This window comes from Panulirus ornatus, chromosome 46 (assembly GCF_036320965.1).
Source record: "Panulirus ornatus isolate Po-2019 chromosome 46, ASM3632096v1, whole genome shotgun sequence".
In the NCBI taxonomy this organism is placed as follows: Eukaryota; Metazoa; Arthropoda; class Malacostraca; order Decapoda; family Palinuridae; genus Panulirus; species Panulirus ornatus.
The window spans coordinates 30,473,343-30,490,137 of record NC_092269.1 but is presented as its reverse complement, the minus strand read 5'-3'; positions in this window follow the sequence as shown (position 1 = coordinate 30,490,137).

The window sequence follows — 16,795 nt, the reverse complement described above, 5'->3', positions numbered from 1 at the left end:
TTGCCCTCCCAATAACCAGGGTCGTCTCGCTAACCCAGTGTCATATCTCATTATGTTGACCATTTTAGGGCTGGACGGTACGACCCTTGAGCACGACGGTGCGATCCTTGAGCACGACGGTACGACCCTTGAGCACGACGATACGACCCTTGTACACGACGGAACGATCCTTGAGCACGACGGTGCGATCCTTGAGCACGACGGTACGACCCTTGAGCACGACGATACGACCCTTGTACACGACGGTACGATCCTTGAGCACGACGGTGCGATCCTTGAGCACGACGGTGCGACCCTTGAGCACGAAGACTACATATACGCTACAGTGACTCAATTCGTCCCGTATAACGAAGTAATAGGCAATGTACAATGAGCGAGCTCTCACAACACAAACCCTCAGGCAATGTATGATGTCATCATTCCCTTAAATGGACCACTCACGCCTTGTATAATGAGACAGAGTACCTTTAGAATGACCTTTTAGGATCTCTATAATGCAGGAGGTCCCATATACTGTACTTATATAGTGACAGACGTACCGTATAATGAGCCTTTAGGTCTCGTACAAAGAGAGATGTCTGGTATTATGAGCGTCCGGAGCATATATGATGACTCCCATCTCTCGTGTGATGTGTGGGAGGGAGATACCCATTCTAGCTGTGTGGTGAGATGATTCAAATTGTCAGATCTCCTGTGAAGGTAGATTTCCTGCTTTATATGGCGATGTACAGGCAGTCTTAATTGATAAAGGGGTTGGTGAAAAGGGGAGGGTAGGTAGGTAGGTGTGGTGGAACACGAGAGATGTAATGGGTAAAGGGGGGTGAGAGAGACAGATGGATGGAGATAATAGGGGAGAAATGGGGTGAGAGAGGGGGGTGTTTGAAATTGGTTTTATGGGGGGAAACTGAGAACAATATAAGGATCAAGTGATTCGAAATGAGACAGTTTAATCCTCATACGTTCTCTCTTAACGGTCACACTGACAACGAAGGGATGTAGCGAAGACCATAATGAAGATCTATGTATTTCCAGTCACTCTTGAGGGAAAGAATAATATAAAAAAAAAAGTGTGCTACCTTACACGCTCAGAATCGTACTTAAAATTCCATTGTTTTGAGAGATCTTTCTGTACATATCACACTACACACTGATTGTATACATATCACACTACACACTGATTGTATACATATCACACTACACACTGATTGTATACATATCACACTACACACTGATTGTATACATATCACACTACACACTGATTGTATACATATCACACTACACACTGATTGTATACATATCACACTACACACTGATTGTATACATATCACACTACACACTGATTGTATACATATCACACTACACACTGATTGTATACATATCACACTACACACTGATTGTATACATATCACACTACACACTGATCGTAGATCATACTGATAATTATAGTGGCTTTACAGGGATTAATAGTAAATATATGACCTTGCATACTAACTGGCCTAGCTTGCTCATACTTACAGTTCGGGTGCTTTCAGAAGTATGTCATACTCCTCCTGTCACATCGTACAGTCACCCTACAATATAATAGGCTTAGCAAGTTCACACGTATTATGAATTTCTTTTAAAAAGGGTTCCTGAAGTGTGTCACACTACATACTAAAAGCCATTGAAAGGTCATACTTATAGTCTAAGTACTTCTAAGGATTCTAAGTAGGACACACACACACACACACAGACACACACACACACACACACACACACACATACACACAGACACAGACACACACACACACACACACACAGACACACACACACACAGACACACACACACACACAGACACACATACACACACAGACACACATACACACACACACACACACAGACACACACACACACACACACACACACAGACACACACACACACACACAGACACACATACACACACACACACACACAGAGACACACATACACACACACACACACACACACACACACAGACACACACACACCCACACACACACCACACACACACACACAGACACACACACACACACACACACACACACACACACACACACTTGGAACTTATATCATCATTCACTAAAATAGAATTCAATCAACTATTCTCACATGATCGCAAAGCTCATAATTTTCACGACCATTTAATACACCATCTGTCATTTCCCGTCTATGTCATCCATTTCAAATTGCACTCAAAATGATTAGTTTATTGAGCAAATATTATGATATACGCAAGAGTCTCCAACATTTTATACTTTAGGGGAACTCAAAAGTGGCGACCAATCAAAAGTCCCCCATATCAGGAGACTGGAAACTGAGAACCAATCAGAAGTCTCCTAGGGAACTGAAAACCAATCAGAAGTCTCCCAGGAAACTGAAAACCAATCAGAAGTCTCCGAGGGAGCTGAAAACCAATTAGAAGTCTCCCAGGAAACTGAAAACCAATCAGAAGTCTCCGAGGGAGCTGAAAACCAATCAGAAGTCTCCCAGGAAACTGAAAACCTATCAGAAGTCTCCTAGGGAAGTGGAAACCAATCAGAAGTCTCCCAGGAAACTGAAAACCAATTAGAAGTCTCCGAGGGAACTGGAAACCAATCAGAAGTCTCCCAGGGAACTGGAAACCAATCAGAAGTCTCCCAGGGAACTGGAAACCAATCAGAAGTCTCCGAGGGAACTGGAAACCAATCAGAAGTCTCCTAGGGAACTGGAAACCAATCAGAAGTCTCCGAGGGAACTGGAAACCAATCAGAAGTCTCCTAGGGAACTGGAAACCAATCAGAAGTCTCCCAGGGAACTGGAAACTGGAAAGCAGTCAACCGCCTCCCATCTTCTATACATCAGGGGACTGGAAACTGGAAAGTAATCAACAGTCTCCCATTTTCTATGCACCGTGGTAGACTAAGAACTGGAGAATCTAATCAGTCGTCTCTCGTTTTCTATACATCAAGGGGGCACTCAGAACCGATGACAGAGGCCACGTCCTCTGTCGCAAAAGACAAACTGAATGTAACCATTACAGTTAACAGGACGTACCCACACACTCTTCCTTCCTCCCTCCTCAGCAACTTGAACTTACCCCGTTACAATAATACTTTTAAAACGTTCTTTTTCTTTTTTTCTCTTATCTTCCTCTGGAGGGATATAGTTTTTCTTGAAACATACCATTGTGAAAGAGAGAGAGAGAGATAGATAGATAGATAGAGAGAGAGAGAGAGAGAGAGAGAGAGAGAGAGAGAGAGATGGATGGATGGATAGATAGATAGATAGATAGATAGATAGATAGATAGATAGAGAGAGAGAGAGAGAGAGAGAGAGAGAGAGAGAGAGAGAGAGAGAGAGAGAGAGAGAGAGAGAGAGATATGGATGGATGGATAGATAGATAGATAGATAGATAGATAGATAGAGAGAGAGAGAGAGAGAGAGAGAGAGAGAGAGAGAGAGAGAGAGAGAGAGAGAGAGAGAGAGAGAGAGAGAGAGAGAGAGAGAGAGAGAGACATAGTTTTCCACACCTCATCCACAACCCGAGGGTGTAAGGTACAATGGGTCCGCCTGAGCGGAGGTTCAGCTCTGAATATCCTTCCAGATTGTTGCCTTGGGAGGATGGGAAGGTGACGGGCCGGAGAGTTTCTTGGAGGGGAGGGAGGGCGTTCGTTTGGAGGGCTTCTAGGAGTGTAGCGATCGGGAGAAGAAGGATGGATTGGGGGGATGGGGGAGGAGGAGTGTTTCCTTGGAGTGGGGCGGTTTAGGAGGGGTTGGTTGGAGTTTCTTGGGAGGGTAGAGGTGACTTGGAGGCAATTTTGGAGGTGTGTGTGCTGATTGGAGAGAGAGAGGGAGGGGGGGATTAGGAGGGGATTGTTCAAGGGATCTTGGGAATGTGATTATTAGCTGACGTTCGTTGGAGGAATATTCATTTTTGGAGGCAACATGAAGACTGGAAGGGTTACTTGGAGTCTGATGATTGGGAGAGTTTTATTGTAGGTTTTCTGAGGGTGTGTAGGTCAAGGGAAACATGGTATAGAAAACAGAAGAAAACTAGGTGTTTGGTGGAGTCTGGTCTGATACCTATCAACTGCCAGGGGTTCATTACAGGCCATTAAGGTCAACATACGAATAGCTTGAAAGACCTTCGTCAGGTTTTGAAAGACCATCAGAAGACCACGTCTGATCGTACGGTGGACATGGCCTCAGAAAGCCTCGAGTTTGATTCGTCGTCCATTGAGTCCAGCGTTCGACTGGTCAGCTCTGATTGGGCAAGCAGCTATGCATTCTGTGACGTTATATCAAGTATTCGAGAAGCTGATTGGCTACTGGTAACGTCACCTTCTGCATACACACACACACACACACACACACACACACACACACACACACACACATATATATATATATATATATATACATATACAAACAACTAAGGCCAAAAGGACTGTCTATGAGACACCTCGAAACTCAAAGACTCGAACCCGGGGCTCAGTGATTCACATACTGCGTCGCGAACCACTCCTCCTCCAAGCAATGCATTAAGATCTGAAATTAACGTTCCTCCAGTTCTCGTAATTACGCAATTACTTCCTTCACTGGTTCATTCTTCATTCCCTGTTTTTCGTATGCTTTCAAAGGACCACTTTAATTCGCCCGTTTTTTTTTTTTTTCAACTCTTTTTTTTCAACGCTCAGAGTCCAGATAATAGCGAACATTAACGAACTTATTTACGCGTTTTGGGTAGTTTTACGAGAGTTTCGTACGCTGTGTGTGTTCCGTGCAATTTGTGTGGGTTACCTGCTGTTTTATAGCCTCTATGTTATCATCAGTAGCTGCTGCTTGGGGCTCAAGGTAATGTTAAACTCGCCTTCTTTACGGGAAACGAATGGTCGAACGTTGTATTATTTTACCAAGCGGCAAGGGGAGATCTTCAAGCATGCAGGAGGTGGGGTCTTCTGTTTCCTAGACGGCAGAGGGAGAGCCTAAGGCAAGCTAGTAGTGGTGAATTATGTTTCCCAGACGGCAGAGGGAGAGCCTAAGGCAAGCTAGTAGTGGTGATTTATGTTTCCTAGACGGCAAAGGGAGAGCCTGAGGCAAACTAGTGGTAGGGAATTATGTTTCCTAGACGGTAGATGGAGATACTGAGGCAAGCTAGTAGTGGGGAATTATGTTTCCTAGACAGCAAAGGGAGAGCCCAAGGCAAGCTAGTGGTAGGTAATTATGTTTCCTAGACGGTAGATGGAGATACTGAGGCAAGTTAGTAGTGGGGAATTATGTTTCCTAGACAGCAAAGGGAGAACCCAAGGCAAGCTAGTGGTAGGGAATTATGTTTCCTAGACGGTAGATGGAGATATTGATGCAAGCAAGAGGCGGAGTCTTATATTTCCCTAGCGGTATAAGGGGGAAACTGTGGCAAAGGAGAGCTGATGCCTTATATTTCCTTGACGGCAAGAGGAGAACTTAAGGCAAGGAATGGTGGCGTCTTGTATATCCTTGACGATACAGGGAGAAGCTAAGAGAGAAAGAAGAGTATGTTTGTATTTCCTTGGCGGTACAGGGAGAATCCATTTCCTATCTCATAACACAAACAAACAAACAATTCTTAACCTGTTTTGTTATGAAGCCAAGTTGTAAACAAACTTATTTTGAACTCAAGTTCAGACCGAACTTATTTTGAAGCTAAGTTGCAACAAAACCCAGTTAAAGTCGTTTCCAAACTTATAAATTTTGTTAGATTTCTTTACGTAGAAGTTATCATGGATGGGACCTGAGAAGGGACGAGATACACATCTCACATTTGACCAGAATCCCTAGTGTGTGTGTGAGTGAGTGAGTGAGTGAGTGAGTGAGTGAGTGTGTGTGTGTGTGTGTGTGTGTGTGTGTGTGTGTGTGTGTGTGTGTGTGAGTGAGTGAGTGAGTGAGTGTGTGTGTGTGAGTGAGTGAGTGAGTGAGTGAGTGAGTGAGTGAGTGAGTGAGTGAGTGAGTGAGTGCGTGTGTGTGTGTGTGTGTGTGTGTGTGTGTGTGTGTGTGTGATTACAATTTATGATTATGTGTCTTTCGGAGAGAGAGAGAGAGAGAGAGAGAGAGAGAGAGAGAGAGAGAGAGAGAGAGAGAGAGAGAGAGAGAGAGAGAGAGACATTGCTTGTTTGTTTAACGTCCGTGTTGCCTCGTCCTTGAACACTGCTTATGGCTTACTCAGATACAACCTATGACAGCGGATCCTGCGCTAAAATTGGTTATTAACAACACAGTTACGGGCAAACGCGGGCTCTAATTGCCATGATCTAGGGGGGGCGGTGGAGGAGGGGCCCGATTATAGGGGCACCCGTTGCCCATGCGTGCATGTCAATGTGTACGGACACAATGTGTACGGACACACACATATGGTTAACGGACACACACACATAGGGTTAACGGGCGTTGTATAATTCTAGTGATGAGCTCTGGGGATGATTATACAGCCCTCGTTCTGCTATAATCGTGCATATTAAACAAGCAGGTGATTCAACTATGATTACCTTCATTTCTCTATCATGAAAACACACATATAAATGGATCTTGCCACATCACGTGTAATGGCCCATTGGTACGGGGTGAGGAGAGGTGGGGGGGGGGGTGTTTTACACTCGTTGGAGGGAGGGGGCTATGTGGGAGGGCCAGCGCGTCGTGCTCACCGCAGGGCAATCTAGAGTTAAGTACAGTCATGCGAGGAAAGGAAGTGTCAAGTGATAGGTCTGAGATGGTGTGTGTGTGTGTGTGTGTGTGTGTGTGTGTGTGTGTGTGTGTGTGTGTGTGTGACTAAGTGTGTGTGTATGTGTTTGTGACTGTGTGTGAGTGTGTGTGTGTGTGTGTGTGTGTGTGTGTGTGTGTGTGTGTGTGTGTGTGTGTGTGTGTGCAACCATGGGTGGAGCACTTTCATATCTTATGGTTATACCACACGTTATACTCAGCATATCTCTGTAACACTATACTCAGATACGGTAGGAATATGTCCATAGTATAAGTAAAGACATGGAATACAATATCCATTGAGAATCGAACCCATCCCTTTGTGTGCTCACACTTAACAAGGGGTTGTAAGGGGGAGGGAATACGGGGGTTAAAGTGAGACGTAAGGAAGGGGTAGATATACGAAAGGGGACAATGGTGCTCTTCTATTAAAGGGAAGGGGAAGGTCGGTTAAGGGGAAGGGGGAATGTGAAGAAGGAGGGGAAGTGGGAGGAAGGTGGAAGAAGGAGGGAGGGGAGAAATAAATACTCCCCGATGAAGCTTAAAATTCTCTCGGGACAAATACATGATGGTCGACAATTTTCGGTTGGGTTATTGGAAAGTTGAATAGCGGGGAGGTGGGGCTTCCATGGCAGGTCCCGGAGGTGGACATTAAGAAGATAAAAGGCCACTGCAGCAGGAGGGAGAGGGCGGGGGGAAAAGAGAGTCATATATACCCAACCACTCCCTTCCCTCACTCCCTTCCCTCCCTTCTAGATGCATAGGGTCGAAGTACCTGTCGGTCTCGTTATGGAGTTGGGCTCGAATGGAAGGTACCGGGCGAGTGAAGCAGCGCGCCCCAACCCACCCATCCTCCTTCCTCTCTCTCTCTCTCTCTCTCTCTCTCTCTCTCTCTCTCTCTCTCTCTCACACACACACACACACACACACGCTCGTAAAGTCCTTCACAGAAAAGCCGTCCTTCCAGTCATATGGCTCGCGTTGGCCAGATAGGCCGATGGGTTTTTACCATCGCCTCACAGCAGTGTGGCCAGATAGGCTTATGGGTAGGGGATGTGGGGATGGGGTTGGGGGGAGTGGGGGAGGTTGGGGGAGGTTGGGGGATGTAGTCTAGTCTCAAAGTTAAAGGGACATTCAAACGTATTGGTTGAGAGCATCGCGAAGCGTCCTCTCGTCGCTGAGCCCGATGGGTGAGGTCACTCAGGCCCCTCTGTCTAAGGTGGTTCGATCCTATGGGCAGGATAGCTAAGTGAAAGGGCCAGGTCGTCGTACTGAATGGTCGTACCGTTGTGGTTAAGGGTCGTATCTTCCCCAATGAAGGGGTTTAGATACAAAGGGTCATGTCAAATAGCCACACCATCATGGGTCACATATTATCATGCCCTGAGGTCGTACTTTCGTGCCTCCCCCCCCACAAATGTCGTACCGTCGTGCCCCAAGTCGTACCGTCCTGTCCTACGAGTCGTACCGTCGTGAATCCTATGAGTCGTACCTCGTCGTCCTGAGGGATCCACGCCACTGTCGTCCCTCTGGCTCTCAACACCCACCCACCAGCAGCTACACCCCTGGGGCTCAGATAGCCACACCCCTGGGGCTCAGATAGCCACACCCCTGGGGTTCAGATAGCCACACCCCTGGGGCCTCAGATAGCCACACCCCTGGGGTTCAGATAGCCACACCCCTGGGGCCTCAGATAGCCACACCCCTGGGCCTCAGATAGCCACACCCCTGGGGCTCAGATAGCCACACCCCTGGGGCCTCAGATAGCCACACCCCTGGGCCTCAGATAGCCACACCCCTGGGGCTCAGATAGCCACACCCTAGGGTTCAGATAGCCACATCCCTGGGGCTCAGATAGCCACACCCCGGGGGCTTAGATAGCCACACCCCTGGGGCTTAGATTGCCACACCCCTGGAGCTTAGATAGCCACACCCCTGGGGTTCAGATAGCCATACCCCTGGGGCTTAGATAGCCACACCCCTGGGGCTTAGATAGCCACACCCCTGGGGTTCAGATAGCCATACCCCTGGGGCTTAGATAGCCACACCCTGGGGTTCAGATAGCACACCCTGGGGCTCAGATAGCCATACCCCTGGGGTTCAGATAGCCACACCCCTGGGTTCAGATAGCCACCCCTGGGTCAGATAGCCACACCCTGGGGTTCAGATAGCCACACCCCTGGGGTTCAGATGCCATACCCCGGGCATAGCACACCCTGGGGTTAGTCCCCTTAGATAGCCACACCCCTGGGGCTCAGATAGCCATCACCCCTGGGGCTATCCGAGATAGCCACACCCCTGGGCTCAGATAGCCACACCCTGGGGCTAATGCCACACCCTGGGCCTAGATAGCCACACCCTGGGGTTAGATACCTGGTACCACACCCTGGGCTCAGATAGCCCACCCTGGTCAGATGCCACACCCCTGGGGCTTAGATAGCCACACCCCTGGGGCTTAGATGCCACACCCTGGGTTCAGATAGCACACCTGGGGCTCAGATAGCCACACCCTGGGCTTAGATGCCACCCTGGGGTTCAGATAGCCACACCTGGGGCTTCCCTGGAGCTTAGATAGCCACACCCCTGGGGTTCAGATAGCCACACCCCTGGGGCTTAGATAGCCACACCCCTGGGGCTTAGATAGCCACACCCCTGGGGTTCAGATAGCCATACCCCTGGGGCTTAGATAGCCACACCCCTGGGGTTCAGATAGTCACACCCCTGGGGCTCAGATAGCCATACCCCTGGGGTTCAGATAGCCACACCCCTGGGGTTCAGATAGCCATACCCCTGGGGCTCAGATAGCCACACCCCTGGGGTTCAGATAGCCACACCCCTGGGGTTCAGATAGCCATACCCCTGGGGCTCAGATAGCCACATCCCTGGGGTTCAGATAGCCACACCCCTGGGGCTTAGATAGCCACACCCCTGGGGTTCAGATAGCCACACCCCTGGGGCTCAGATAGCCATACCCCTGGGGCTTAGATAGCCACACCCCTGGGGCCTCAGATAGCCACACCCCTGGGGCTTAGATAGCCACACCCCTGGGGCCTCAGATAGCCACACCCCTGGGGCCTCAGATAGCCACACCCCTGGGGCTTAGATAGCCACACCCCTGGGGCTTAGATAGCCACACCCCTGGGGTTCAGATAGCCACACCCCTGGGGCTCAGATAGCCACACCTCTGGGGCTTAGATAGCCACACCCCTGGGGTTCAGATAGCCACACCCCTGGGGCTCAGATAGCCACACCCTAGGGTTCAGATAGCCACATCCCTGGGGCTCAGATAGCCACACCCCTGGGGCTTAGATAGCCACACCCCTGGGGCTTAGATTGCCACACCCCTGGAGCTTAGATAGCCACACCCCTGGGGTTCAGATAGCCATACCCCTGGGGCTTAGATAGCCACACCCCTGGGGTTCAGATAGCCACACCCCTGGGGCTTAGATAGCCACACCCCTGGGGCTTAGATAGCCACACCCCTGGGGCTTAGATAGCCACACCCCTGGGGTTCAGATAGCCACACCCCTGGGGTTCAGATAGCCATACCCCTGGGGCTTAGATAGCCACACCCCTGGGGTTCAGATAGCCATACCCCTGGGGCTTAGATAGCCACACCCCTGGGGTTCAGATAGCCACACCCCTGGGGCTTAGATAGCCACACCCCTGGGGCTTAGATAGCCACACCCCTGGGGTTCAGATAGCCACACCCCTGGGGTTCAGATAGCCACACCCCTGGGGCTTAGATAGCCACACCCCTGGGGCTTAGATAGCCACACCCCTGGGGCTTAGATAGCCACACCCCTGGGGTTCAGATAGCCACACCCCTGGGGTTCAGATAGCCACACCCCTGGGGCTCAGATAGCCACACCCCTGGGGCTCAGATAGCCACACCCCTGGGGTTCAGATAGCCACACCCCTGGGGCTCAGATAGCCACACCCCTGGGGTTCAGATAGCCACACCCCTGGGGCTCAGATAGCCACACCCCTGGGGCTCAGATAGCCACACCCCTGGGGCTCAGATAGCCACACCCCTGGGGCTCAGATAGCCACACCCCTGGGGCTCAGATAGCCACACCCCTGGGGTTCAGATAGCCACACCCCTGGGGCTCAGATAGCCACACCCCTGGGGTTCAGATAGACCTTCCTAATTGTCGCTCTCTAAAAGTAGGGACGATCACATTTCTGGATCGAATCCCCCTTCCTTCATACAGTCTGAACTCATAGCAACACTGTCTCAAAGCAACACCGTCTCAAAGCAACACTGTCTCAAAGCAACACTGTCTCAAAGCAACACCGTCTCAAAGCAACACTGTCTCAAAGCAACACTGTCTCAAAGCACCACTGTCTCAAAGCAACACCGTCTCAAAGCAACACTGTCTCAAAGCAACACTGTCTCAAAGCAACACTGTCTCAAAGCAACACCGTCTCAAAGCAACACTGTCTCAAAGCAACACTGTCTCAAAGCACCACTGTCTCAAAGCAACACCGTCTCAAAGCAACACTGTCTCAAAGCAACACTGTCTCAAAGCAACACTGTCTCAAAGCAACACCGTCTCAAAGCAACACTGTCTCAAAGCAACACTGTCTCAAAGCACCACTGTCTCAAAGCAACACCGTCTCAAAGCAACACTGTCTCAAAGCAACACTGTCTCAAAGCAACACTGTCTCAAAGCAACACCGTCTCAAAGCAACACCCTTCTCATAGCAACACTGTCTCAAAGCAACACCGTCTCAAAGCAACACTGTCTCAAAGCAACACCGTCTCAAAGCAACACCGTCTCAAAGCAACACCCTTCTCATAGCAACACTGTCTCAAAGCAACACCGTCTCAAAGCAACATCGCAACACTGTCATCGGGGCATCAAAGGCCTTGTGTTTGTCTCTCTCTCTCTCTCTCTCTCTCTCTCTCTCTCTCTCTCTCTCTCTCTCTCTCCCCCAGTGTGACAAGTTCTCTCAAGAGATACTCCACACACACACACACACACACTCTCTCTCTCTCTCTCTCTCGCTCAGTGGATGTGAGTAAACATTACAGCTTCTATTCACGTACGTACTTTAGATATTCCGTCAAGATCATTCATGTTTGGACTCGGTGTCTTCCCCCCCAACCCCATCCCACCCCCAACCCCACCCCCCAACCCCACCCACCCTGAGACCTTCATCCAGAACCTCCACTGTGAAACGTCTCCACGAACGGCACCCAGAACATCCACTGTGAAACGTCTCCATGAAGTACACCCAGAACATCCACGGTGAAATATGTCCAAAAACTACATCCACAACATCATCCACTGCGAAACATCTTCACGAACTTCATCCACAACTACATCCACTGTGAAACATCTCCAACGAACTACATTCACAACATCCACTGTGAAACATCTCAATGAGCTACGTCCACTGTGAAACATCTCCAACGAACTACATCCACAACATCCACTGTGAAACATCTCAATGAGCTACGTCCACTGTGAAACATCTCCAACGAACTACATCCACAACATCCACTGTGAAACACACTCAATCACCCAATGAGTGAAACACCCTCTCCTTCTTAACCCACTTGCGAGACACAATCAAACCCCACTTGCTCCTAGACCCCACTTGAGCCGTCCACCGGAGTGTAATCAAACATTGAAACCACCCCACTGCAGGGAGTAATGATTGGGGGGGCGGAGGGAAGGGAAGCGGAGGGAGGAGGGCGGAGGGAGGGAGGGAAGCAGAAGTGGCGGCTGCACATTAAGAACTTCCACTTAGCTTATCTAAGCACCTTCAGGAAGCTCGACTCTTTCTGCGCGGGGGGGGGGGGGGGGGGGGGGGGGGCGGGGGGGGGGGGGGGGGTGAGGTAAAGGCCTTAAATACTTGCCAAAGATGGTCTTTAAGGTCAGCTTTCCTCTGATCTTAACAGGGGCACGAGAGCACACTCAACAGTTCGTTGCCAGTGGCGTGAAGAAGGTCAGCTTTAAGGGCGAAATTAACTTTTCGTTTTGTCGGAGTTTTGAAGGAGGATACGGTGGGGTTAGATGGGCGAGTGGGGAGTACATGGGGGGAAGGACAGATAACAGAAGACATGATGGTCTATGACCAGGTTATCTGCTGGAGGACAGTACATGGGAAGGACAGATAACAGAAGACCTGATGGTCTGTGACGAGGGTATATCTGTTGTGGGTGTGTACCTGAATTACTGGTAGAAACAGCATGGCAAATGAGTAGACACCACAGTGGAACGATACAGGGTGTAGTGGCACTGCATGATTGTTATGGAGAGGTACAATCCTACTGTAGTACAGTGGTACAAGAGTATAAATGTACAACGGTACAATGTGTACAGTATAAACTGTACAGTATTACATTTTTAAATGTGTTCTGATATTTTCAGAGGCACTGGGGTACGACGAGAGTGTATCACAACGCTACAGTGGAAATAAGGTACAGAGGTAAGACGGTACAGTGATACTGTAACACGTACACATGACCACTACCACTTAACACATAGATAGCCACTGATAGGGACCACCTACAACACCTCTACCACCATCACAACCATCACTTGACCCCCACTTACAACACCTCCACCACCATCACAATCATCACTTAAACCCCACTTACAACACCTCCACCACCATCACAACCATCACTTAAACCCCACTTACAACACCTCCACCACCATCACAATCATCACTTAAACCCCACTTACAACACCTCCACCACCATCATAACCATCACTCAAACCCCACTTACAACACCTCCACCACCATCACAACCATCACTTAAACCCCACTTACAACACCTCCACCACCATCACAATCATCACTTAAACCCCACTTACAACACCTCCACCACCATCACAACCATCACTTAAACCCCACTTACAACACCTCCACCACCATCACAATCATCACTTAAACCCGACTTACAACACCTCCACCACCATCACAACCATCACTTAAACCCCCACTTACAACAACACCTCCACCACCATCACAATCATCAGTGAACCCCACCACCTACAACATCATCACTACCATCACAACCACCACAGACCCCACTACAGCCACCACCCCCTGCCTCAACCACTAGCACCATTTAACACCCCTTCCACCACGACACAGAACAGTCATTATCCACACTCAGCACCACTACAGTCCCCTCCCCTCCTAAACTACACCACTACATAAACCATGACACAGAAGAACAAGAACAAGAACACTCAGGCCCGGCAGTGGAGCTAGGAGGGAGGAAGGTGATGTAACACACACTAGCTCCTCCACCATCACCACCACCTCCACCACCACCACCTTCTCCACCACACCACCACCACCAGCAGTCGTCCACACACGTGAAATTTGCTGAATATTTCATAGGTTGGGCAAGACAGTCAGGCCCACCTGGCGCCCCCTCACACCTCTCCCGCTCCCACCTCACCTCACGCTACCCTACCACCTCGTCGTGGTGGCCCTTCCCCTCCTCTTCATCCTCCTCCTCCCTCCACACCCACACTCTCTCCTCTCCCAAGTGCCCTCTCTCTCTCTCTCTCTCTCTCTCTCTCTCTCTCTCTCTCTCTCTCTCTCTCTCTCTCTCTCTCTGTCCCTCCACACAACTCCGCTTCCCTTCATACGTCTGTCACCTCCACATACCTCCTTCCCTCACTTTCCCTCCACACACCACTTCCTTCCCTCCCTCCACCATCCGTTATATATATTCCGCAGCTCTGTAAGACAACTTTTTAACGGGGTTTCTGCAGCTTGGAGGCTGCGCCCCACGCGGAAGCAGGTTAGTCTAGACTCCTTAAATGAGTGGGAAGGTTTAGGACGACTCCATGCACTTCTTTTCCATCCTTTGACGATAATGCAGGCCCGTCCAAGATGACCTCCCGCTTAACTGGTGGTTCCGGGGGAGAATTACCATACCCAACCTCACTATAGCACCTCCCACATTATGCCATGACCAAGTGCTGACGACTTGAATGGCTAAAGTCTCCCGAAATTTAGATGAAGAGAAAGACGTAAAACAGCTGAAAGAGATGAGCGACACCCAAGCGACTAGAAAACGACACTTACATGATTAGGAAACTGGTGAGGGAGTTGTGAAAGCGACACCTAAACACGACTGACCGACTCTCTTTCTCTCTCTCTCTTGCTCTCTCTCTCTCTCTCTCTCTCTCTCTCTCTCTCTCTCTCTCTCTCTCTCTCTCAAGCGACACCTAAACACGACTGGCTCTCTCTCTCTCTCTCTCTCTCTCTCTCTCTCTCTCTCTCTCTCTCTCCCTGCCATCTAACCCTTGACGCGAATCCAATACGAAATTGACAAGCTTGGTGCAATATGGTAATTTCTCAACACATACCAAAAGTAAGGTAGCCTCAACGTGACACACACACACACACACACACACACGCACGAATCGTCCGCCCCTGATTGGCTGGGACTGGACCAATCAGGTGATATACAGAACCCTTCGTCACGCACAGATCAAGAGCGTAACTCAGTCTGGCAATAATTACTCGTACGCTGCTACGCCTCGCGTGTAGTTGGCCTGGTCGTTGGAGCTCTGGGCCTAACAACTGCCAGGGGCCATTAAAAGTGTCAACGTCACGCCATTACATCCAACAGACGAAAAACCTTCATCGCCTTCGTCAGGTGTTGAGAGTAACCCCCTGGACCACATACACTCTCCCTACACGTATGACCTTGACATGACGCATGGTAGAGGGACATCTTGTTGCCAGCTAATCCCCCCCCCTAACGGGGTAATAGGGTCGTTGGGGAAGACGATAGTTCATGCTGAATGACCCCCCACCACACCACCCTCCTCCTCCTCCTCCAGCAGTATTCGAGAAGGCTTGTGCTCAACTACGTGTCTGCTTAATGATGTCAAAATACACACAGTCATTTTGGGAAGGGTGTTCAACGGAACATACTCTCTCTCTCTCTCTCTCTCTCTCTCTCTCCTCCCGTGCTCACTCTACACAGGCGAGGACAAGGGCGGGCTGAGGGACAGAAAACGCAACACGATACAACGGCGAGGGCTTGGCGGCAATCACAGAGGAGACGTACTAGACCCATCGGGGAGGCCTTATTAATAGCCCGAGGTCTCCGAGACCGAGGACGACATGTGGGAGACCCAGCCACTGTCCCGAGGACGACATCTGGGAGACCCAGCCACTGGAAGAGATGAAATGATAAAAAAAAACCCTTCCCAACTGGGTCATTTCAGCGACCCTATTGAGGCCGACAGCTGTGTGTGTGTGTGTGGAATCTTGGGTCAGGTGGTACAGCTGGTGGTCGTTCCCTCACGAAGGGCTTGGAGGGTTCGGAAAATGATGTTCCTTTCGTCACAGAGGACGTGGTTGTGGACACATAATATCCGCCCTTGTGTGAGGCCCTCCCGCAGACCCTAGCACACACACACACACACACACACACACACACACACACACACACACACACACACCGCCACTCACACCTCTCCCTGGCGTCTCATTGTACCCTCACATACCACCAGAATTTACGGGAATTACATTCTGGATCAGGTTTTCTGTGCCTGTGTACGCGTGCCGGTCCATGGTTTGGCCTCTGGGGTGTCTGTCTTTAAAGGCTGTCTGTGTTCATAATACGTGGGTCGGCTCAAAGTCTAGCTATTGGAGCCTCCTCTATTTTCAGTGTCTGTGTCTGCATACGCGAGTTTGTTTTTTTTATGGAGTCTAGCTTCTGAAGCCTCTGTGTCTGTAGACGCCTGTCTGTTCAGCGTTCAGCTCTTCTGAAGCCTCTGTCTTCAGGTTGTCTGTGTCTGTATTCTCACGTCTGTTTCACAATTCAGCTTTTGAAACCTCTATCGTCAGGTCGTCTGTGTCTGTATATTCATGTCTGTTCACAGGTCAGTTTCTGAAGCTTCTTGTGTCGTCTGAGCGAACTTTGGCCAACACACTGGTGCAGGTCAGGCACACCCCACCCCCCCAAAAAAAAAAATATCTATCATTCGATTCAGAAAAGTTACAACCATTGTGGACATGTAAAACAGGAGGAAGGTGGTCAGATGGCATGGAGATGTCCAGATGAGGAG